Genomic DNA, 8,991 nt, shown 5'->3' with positions numbered 1-8,991 from the left:
CCATATGGGTAAGCCCATATGGGAGTCATTTGGGTCCAATATGGGCTAGCCCATATGGGAATGCCCACAAGGGTCCCATATAGGTCCCATATTATTGCGCTATCGGGAAAAATATGTAAACTTGTATTTCTTTGATTAAAAACTCATTTCTTAAAACGTATGTAGGACTAACTTGATCTAAACTGCTAATATTCTACCCAAAAATAGAAAATCAATGCATAAGCAAATAATATGCGGCCCATATGGGTCCCATACGGGTCCCATATGGGAGTCATTTGGGAGCTATATGGGCCTGCCCATGTGGGAATGGCGATAAGGGTCCCATATAGGTCCCATATTATTGCGCTATCATGAAAAAGATGTAAACTTGAATTTATTTGATTAAAAACTCATTTCTTAAAACGTATGCTGGACTAACTTGATCTAAGCTGCTAATATTTTACCCAAAAATAGAAAATCAATGGATAAGCAAATAATATGCAGTCCATATAGGTCCCATATGGGTCCCATTTGGGCCGCCCAACAAAGGACAAAATCAGCTACCGGGCTGTTTCTGGGCAAACCCATATGGGTAAGCCCAAATGGGAGTCATTTGGGACCTATATGGGTTAGCCCATATGGGAATGCCCTTAAGGGTCCCATATAGGTCCCATATTATTGCGCTATCAGGAAAAAGATATAAACTTTTATTTGATTAAAAACTAATTTCTTAAAACATATGTATGACAAACTTGATCTCAACTGCTAATATTTTACCCAAAAATATAAAATGAATGCATAGGCAAATAATATGCAGCCCATATGGGTCCCATACGGGTCCCATTTGGGCCGCCCAACAAAGGACAAAATCAGCTATCGGGCGCACATTTTTTTTGAAAATTCTGTTTTTGATATGGCTTTGTTTTAAATAATGTATATACTATGATTAATATGAAGTTATTTTCAAGAGATAATTTCAATTTGAATAATCGCGCAGAAAAATAAAGTATTTAAATAATATGCGCATGCGCAGATGTTAATTCCGCCTCGCGAAAACATTCAAAACAAAAACACTCGAAACGGTAAGTTGTTAAATTGTGATATTATACACGTAATTATATATTTCTTTTGAAATCAGATATATATTGCTGATCACGCATTATTTATTTATCTGTTACTTCAATGAATGCCAGTGTGTTTAATAATTTAAATTGCATATTATTAGATTTCTTCATCGCTTTGCCTTTGTCATGTATTTTCGCGACGTAAGTCGTAACGTTCGTTTATCGCCATAGATCAATCTCTTAGTTAAACTGCTTAATTCAACTTGATTCTGCCTAAAATTCAATACAAACTATTTATAGCAGACAGGCGCATGTCTGACAAAATGAAACACTAAATTAGTAATCATGCTAATGCATGAGAATCTTACATATCTCATACATTGATAATAGTAATTGAAACGTATAATATAATGTCTTTTATAGGTCTTTGATTACTTGCACGCAAGCCAAGGTTGTCTGCCTGTGGACAAATTTTAATGATTATTTAAACACATATTTGCAGAATATTTAAAAAGTCTGTGTATTAGGAAATAATTAATTTCGTAATGTTTATTGTACAAATTTATTTCAGAAAATAAAATATTCACCACCACCTGGTTTGCCAACATCGTCTTTACAAGGAATGTCCAGCAGTGCATGACAGAGGCCGGTCACTCCCATTAAGTCCAGCTGAAGAGCCTTCCCAGTTTATAGGACAAAGTAACTAATTTTTGTGCTTGAAGCTTTAACTTAAAATAATTTCAGTTTTGGAATTACTGCTTATTAAATGATAGTTAATTACATAAATAAATGATGTAAACAGATAATCCAACTGAAAAAATAAATAAAATACACAGTCATTTAGTGATCTATAATAATACATACTTCTACTAATAAAAGAAACAAATTGACGTTGACGGGCATATAGGTGCAAGTTGCTATAATCAGCCCTAGCCGTACAACAGCTGTTGGGACAAATCGGGCCCACCGCCGTTATATCGGCACACATCCGATATAATTATATAAGACCCAGCTGTGATTTATATTATTGTCAACATAATTTTAGGTACAGTTCTTTTTTACTCTGTCTTCAGATGCAGTTACACAGATTTTAACGGTGTTGGAAACAATCAGAGACGAGAACAGGGAAATGAAGCGGATGCTGCAGCGGCTCTTGGCTAGGTCAGCTACTGATGACGAGCCAATGCAACTGCCAGAGAACATCAGTCTTCCAATTGGAACATTTGAGCAAATGGATGAGTTTGAAGAGCATCTTGGTGATGAAGCTACGATCCATCTTTTCTAGGACTGCTGCATAGTTCAAGCTTTTTTATCAAATATATTAAGCAATGTTGTCAATGTAATTGACAGTTCTTTCTTCATTGATCCTAAACCATTCCTTTAAGGCTCATCTTCTAAGAAAGCATACAATTTTTTTTATCTGGAAATGAAATGGTATATATTCCTTTGCAAAAGAAGAAACAGCATTCCAGTTTTTGAAGGTTTTAAAAGACATATATATATATATCATGTGCAATTACGAAAAACACTAGAATGTATGAAGATATCAAAGATAATAATATGGACTTGTTCTCGAAAAAGGATTTGCCATTTATTTGAGTTTTGGATTTTTTTGCAGGGTTTTTAATTTCTAGTTTATAAAATATTTTGTTTAGTCTTGCAAGTATGTTTCAAAGCTCTAGATAAGGATTTGTGAAATTAGTAACGGTATTGCCACTGACAGAAAGAAAAGGAGTAACGCTGAAAATCAATTAGTACCTGTACTACCATATCCAAAAATACAGGTAGTACTGTACTACCCGTGTTCTTGGATATTGATGGGTGTATACCTTACTTTACAGAAACATTTGCAGCAATTATAATAAATATATTTTGCTTCTTAAACAGTTACTTTATTAGGTTTTCCATTCTGAATTATGATGCAAATACAACTACACATTAAAACTCATGACTAAATACTATAACTTTATTTTGCTTGACAAGAAAACACAAGCCAACTTGTAAGCTAAGTAAATGAACACCAATGTCACTGTCTCATCTCAAAAGAATCATTGCTTTAGCAGTCAACTGTCAAAGTTGGCATAGACTATGCCAACTATTACAGTTAAACGCTCAAGCAAACACTTCAACTGGGCTTACAGATTGAATGTCAGAATGGTTAGATGACCGTATGTAGCCATTATATGACAACAAAGTGTTTATTTGAACCGCTTTCGGTTAAGCCGGCCTTCCATGCTCGCAGACATATTGTTTTTGACGGGCTCACAAGTTACCGGAAATCACGCCACAGAATAGATAATAATACTGGAACCCAGTCTACAACTTTTCGGTAATTTAAATTAATGAAAGAGGCCGTTAGGTTAGAGACCAACAAATATGCCGCGCTGACACCGACGTATCAGTACGGCCAGATTTTTTTCGTAAATGCGTAAAAGGGATATTAAAGTCGTAATTGTACGTCCAGTTCATAAAAATAAATGCGTAAGCCTTCATGAAAAAGCCGTATTTACGTCTGTACGGCCCTTATCTGGAGCTCTGATGTTTTCTACAAATGTTCTTTGAGTACATGGTGTGTTATTTGTATTGGTTAAAGATTTAATATGCATGGGTATGCTTTTGAGTAATGTGTAGTACATCAGGAAAATACTTGAAGGTATTCTGTATATGTATTATATATTAAATATCAAAATAATAGAAGTCCTTAATTCTATAGTTGTATAACTGGTCAACATATATAATGTTATAGAAAAACGTCTTATTGCTTGAAGTTATGTCTTTATTGTTCCATGAAATAGTTTTACTGTTGGTTTGGGTTTATAGATTATGAGTAACATTACTCCATGCGGATAGAACATTAGATAGAAACATGTTTTCGTTAGCAACTTCATGTAAAATATTTTTGCTGATGTTACATTCAAAAAGTTAGGAATCACCATATTATTTTAGAATTCTCTGGTAGAATAGTTAACGTGGGATCCTCCTGCTATGTATGTATGTATCCATGTATATGTGTGTAATACTTTATGTGAATAAAAGTTGAGAGTACTTTAATAAATTTTTAAGTCTTTTAACAAAAACCTTGTATTTCTTGCAGGATAATGATATTTAGCTCTTGAACATTTTGATATCGCTCTGTTCCAGCAAGAAGAAATAGATAAAACATTAAAAAAAATGAAATTGGAAGTACATGTACAAGAATCTTTTGTCTGATGTTCAATTTGAACACAGTATTTCATGTTTGCAGCCTACATATTATTTCTAACATAACCTGAATTTCCATTAATGAGTTGTCCAAAATTTTACAGGCTCTGTGTACCCATATTGAATACAATGCTACCAGTTTGTAGCCCATATTTAGAACAATACTGCCCGTATGTAGCCCATATTGAGAAAAAGGGCTACTCTTATGTAGCCCATATTGAGTAAAAGGGCTGCCTGTATGTAGCCCATATTGAGTAAAAGGGATGCCCATGTTGGACCTATATGGGTCCCATGTGGGCACCTATATGGGCCCCATGTGGGCTGCCAACATGGGACCCAGATGGGTAGTGCAACCGGGCTCCACATGGGTCCTATCTGGGCTGCCCCATATACTTTCATGGGGCAGCCCAGATGGGACCCATGTGGAGCCCGGTTGCACTTCCCATCTGGGTCCCATGTTGGCAGCCCACATGGGGCCCATATAGGTGCCCACATGGGACCCATATGGGTCCCATATAGATTGTTTGCTGGGATGTTGATGAAACTGAAAGTGGTAAAATACTAAAAAATGACTAAAACTGTATAGGCCAGTTCATTGTTATTGTTTTGATTCCCGATTTTCGCGCATGCGCAATGCACTGGTAGTCAAAAAGCATTGCTTACAGCTAACGCAAAGCATATGGATAACGAGACTTGTTTAGTCAATACATCGAAAAGAAACTAAAAAAACAACACCTAAATAATATTTAAAAAATATAATGTTCAGTGCCAAAAGAATGCATTAACACATTTATTTGCATTTTAAAAGAACGCGTCATTAGCTTAAAAGTAATTAAGATTGTCTGAAGACTGAACGACAGAAAATTCGACGCAACAAAGAGCTCTATGCATTAGCCGTATAATTATTTGCAGAAAAGCTTCAATAAAAATAATGATACATCTAATTATAAAATTATAATTATCAATTGCATGCGTAAACTAGAATAATAAAAAAATAGTGATAGCTAGAATGTGTCAGTGTTTCATTGAAAATAAACGTACTACAAAGCCCTATTAAAAGCGAAGTTCATGACGGTATTTACATGTAATTTTAATTTGGATGGGTGTTGTTCAGAGAATTACTTGAGGAATATTAACATTTAACTGAAAAACACAACCTCACATGATGCAAATTGAACTGTGTATTCATGTATTTTGTAAACTCGTTACTAGTGATCGAGTATGAGTGACAACTATCTAACATTTAACACACACGCACAAACACACACACACACACACACACACAACATAATATATATACATATATAATATAATATATACACATTGTTTCATTATTATTTACCCCCATTGATGTCAAACGTAATTTCTTGTTTTTATGATGTATTTCGTGCATTGCCGTAACATTACATCTTCATACTGAATGACGTATTTATAATTAATCGATGCCCGCTAAATACGTTAAATATTTTTTATTTACAGTTTATAATTCATAAATACTTTATTTTTTTATAATAAAACGGGCCTTTTTCTTTATCGTGTTCAATTTCTGATAATCTATAGACTTCAAATTTGTACAATAATTATGTAACATATCTAATTTAAGCAACTGTTAAGTATGTCGGTGGTAAATTTATTCAACCAAATGCCTAGTTACTTAATACTACCAGAATGAAGACATGGTGGCATCATCAATTGCGTTTAATGACCAGACTGTCATCTGCCACCTAGTGTGATTTATGACACCATGTTGTTAGTTAGGTCTGGACAATATCTGATCAAAACGAGATAATCGGATTAGGCAGAACCAAGGGGCAATAAAACACCGGTATACAAAGGCTTAAACGATTTTAAGATTGATGCAAACAATCAAATGAAAACTATTGCATTTAATTTAATTAAATGTTTATTTAATGTGTCAACATGTTAGTTTTCCCGGACCAGGGTAAAGGTCCCTGCCCAGACATTATGGTTAATTTGTAAATGTTTTTTATTTGGATTTGATCTATTTATTCATTGTGTTCAATCTTATTTGTTTCAGTAACGTAGAACAACTTGTTGGCATGTTGAAAAATAAAATCTAAATATAATCGTTTAAATTTAACCGATCACGCTCTATTTCTCCCCATTGATATACCGATTTACAGTTACACGTCTGCGCATGCGCGGGCAGATAATCGATCAGAGTTACCCGGCTTGAATTTCGAGTAAAAAATACAAAGAAAACAACATGGCGTTCACCTGTGCAGTCAACAAATGCTCAAACAGCGCTTACTGGCTAAATAAATGGAAAGCTCAGCTATGCGAAAATTGTGGATGTCTTCATAAGGAGCAGCTTTGTAAATGTGAACCTCCATTTAGGTAAATAATTTAATGTTATCACCAGAAATATAACACAAAACGAAGTGCTCGACGTTTGACAACACTCAACAGCTTACCCTGAGCAGAGTTCGAATCAAACGAACATTATGAATGTTTTTAATTTCTAACAATGTTTCACCAAGTCATTATGATAAAAACCGCATAAAATAATTAAAAAAATAATGTTAATTTACTAGATGCAGTTTACTGTTACGTGTTAGTGTACCGGTAGTTGTCGCAATCACTAGATCTAGTGCAAGAATTGTGGCTATATAAATTATATAAGCATGCATTTTATAATCACTTTTACTTGTCAAACTCAAATAAATGATTAGATTGTACTATTTTTATACAAGTTCCATCAAATGCATTAAGTGTTTATTTAACTCTAGATAACTTTGTGAAAAATGTCCCCAAAATTTGTTTTCATACATGTATGCTAGCTGACATGTACATAAAGGAAGACTTTAAACCCTGCAGTCTTCCTTTAAACCCTGCATGTGATTGAAGATGTTTCTGTCATTATTTCAGGCTGTTCCCATTCCCAACCAAGTTTAAGAAGCCGAAGAGAGAAAAATGGAAACAGTTGGTGGGTAGACGTGATGGTACCAAGCTTTGGTCACCCTCCAAGGACAGCCGGATATGTTCAAAACATTTTGTCGAGGGCCAGCCGACCCTCCAGAACCCATATCCATCATTGCATTTGGGATATAGTGGTGCGGATAAGCGTGTCAGCAGAATGTCGTTGTTTGAAGAAACTTCCTTGAAACCCAGCCGGAAAAAGAGGCGGTTGTTGGAAGAAGCAACTCAAGTTTCTACCAGTAGTGATTCAGATCTCGTCACAATTGAAACTCCAGATCCAGATGTAGACATGCTACCTCAGCCACTAAGAACAGTTCCTTGGATTTTCACTTTGTTGTCCATGATTATAGGGCTTCTTCTTACGGTTAATGAAAAATGCCAGATCATTACAAAACTAACAGAGGAAAATGAAAATTTGAAACGAGAAAATAGGATGTTGAAAGGAAATCTATCAGAGAAAATACTGCAAACAAATGATGATGTGAATTTCTACACTGGTATTAAAAGTTGGAACATATTCAGCAAATTTCATAAGGTTATATCACCTTTAGTAAACAGGCGGTGGAACGGTGTTGTTTCTGTGATAAAAAATGTAAGAAGATTTTCTGAAAAGACTCGATCTGGACCTGAACGGAAACTAAGTTCAAAAAGTGAATTTCTGTTGATGTTGATGAAACTTAGACTTGGGACTTTAAATAAGGACTTGGCAAAACGTTTTGGTATATCCGAGGCATTATTCTCAAGGATATTTTTTGCATGGCTTCGTGCATCATACTTGGTGCTTAGATCATTGGTTTACATCCCTGAGCAAGATGCTTTAATTGCTACAAAACCTCAGCGTTTCCGAGTGTTACCAGATTTACATTCAATAATCGATTGCACAGAACTTTTTATTGAAACGCCGAAGGATCTTTTTTTACAAACGCAAACATGGAGCGATTATAAGCACCACAACACATTGAAATTTCTTGTAGCCTGTGCTCCCAATAGTTGTATCATCTATGTCTCACCTGTGTATCTAGGAAGAGCAACAGATAAAGCCATTACAATAGACTGTGGTTTTCTGGACCAGTTACCAGTCAACAGCATGGTAATGGCGGATAAAGGCTTCAACATTCGCGAAGAGTGTGAAAACCGCTCAATACGTTTATATGTACCTCCTGGTAAAAGAGGACAGTCACAGATGAGTACTGCTTGTGTTGAGAAAACTAAACGAATTGCAAACAAACGAATACTTATCGAGCAAGTTATAAGAAGACTGAAGACTTTCAGAATTTTATCGAATGAAATTCAGATTTCTTTTTGTTCACACATTGATGAAATAATTGGGGTGTGTGCAGCCCTAAGCAACCTTAGTGGACCAATTTACAAATTTTGAGCATTTGCATACAATACTATTGTTATTTCAGGTAGTTGTATGTGGTTGTGACACCTTCATGAGACATATTTTGTAATTGCTGCAAAAATCAATGGTATACATGTGTTATGTACCATTCTGTTATTGACATGAGTTAACAAATTGTGTGCAATGTCAGTTAATATTTATTGGCAATATATTTAAAGATGTTTTCTGGTCATTAAAATGTATTGACTGAATGATTTTGTCTTGTTAACATTAGACAGCATACATGTATGTCATGCACATGAAACGTGTGGCCGTGAAAAGGTCAATTTCAGAGTTTGAGGACAAATATTATTGCAAGGGACTTAGGCTACATGTCAGTGGAACCGTTTACTTAAAGAAATAAATGATCATTAATACTCCGTATAAGTGTATTATTCAAATAAAAAAACAATATAAGACAAA

At 34.8% G+C, this 8,991-nt stretch overlaps 1 long non-coding RNA gene across 1 annotated transcript; it reads left to right on the top strand.

Annotated features, from left to right (window-relative positions):
* The first annotated feature begins 987 nt into the window (after window positions 1-987).
* Window positions 988-4,088, top strand: LOC127865766 (uncharacterized). Its single transcript, XR_008042764.1, has 3 exons — window positions 988-1,061; window positions 1,615-1,742; window positions 2,117-4,088. It is a non-coding gene; the product is annotated as an uncharacterized LOC127865766 (long non-coding RNA).
* Window positions 4,089-8,991: the final 4,903 nt, after the last annotated feature.

The sequence above is a fragment of the Dreissena polymorpha genome, chromosome 2 (genome assembly GCF_020536995.1).
Source record: "Dreissena polymorpha isolate Duluth1 chromosome 2, UMN_Dpol_1.0, whole genome shotgun sequence".
NCBI classification, from domain to species: Eukaryota; Metazoa; Mollusca; class Bivalvia; order Myida; family Dreissenidae; genus Dreissena; species Dreissena polymorpha.
Note: the sequence above shows the minus strand (reverse complement) of the source record. Positions and strands in the feature narration are given on the sequence as shown.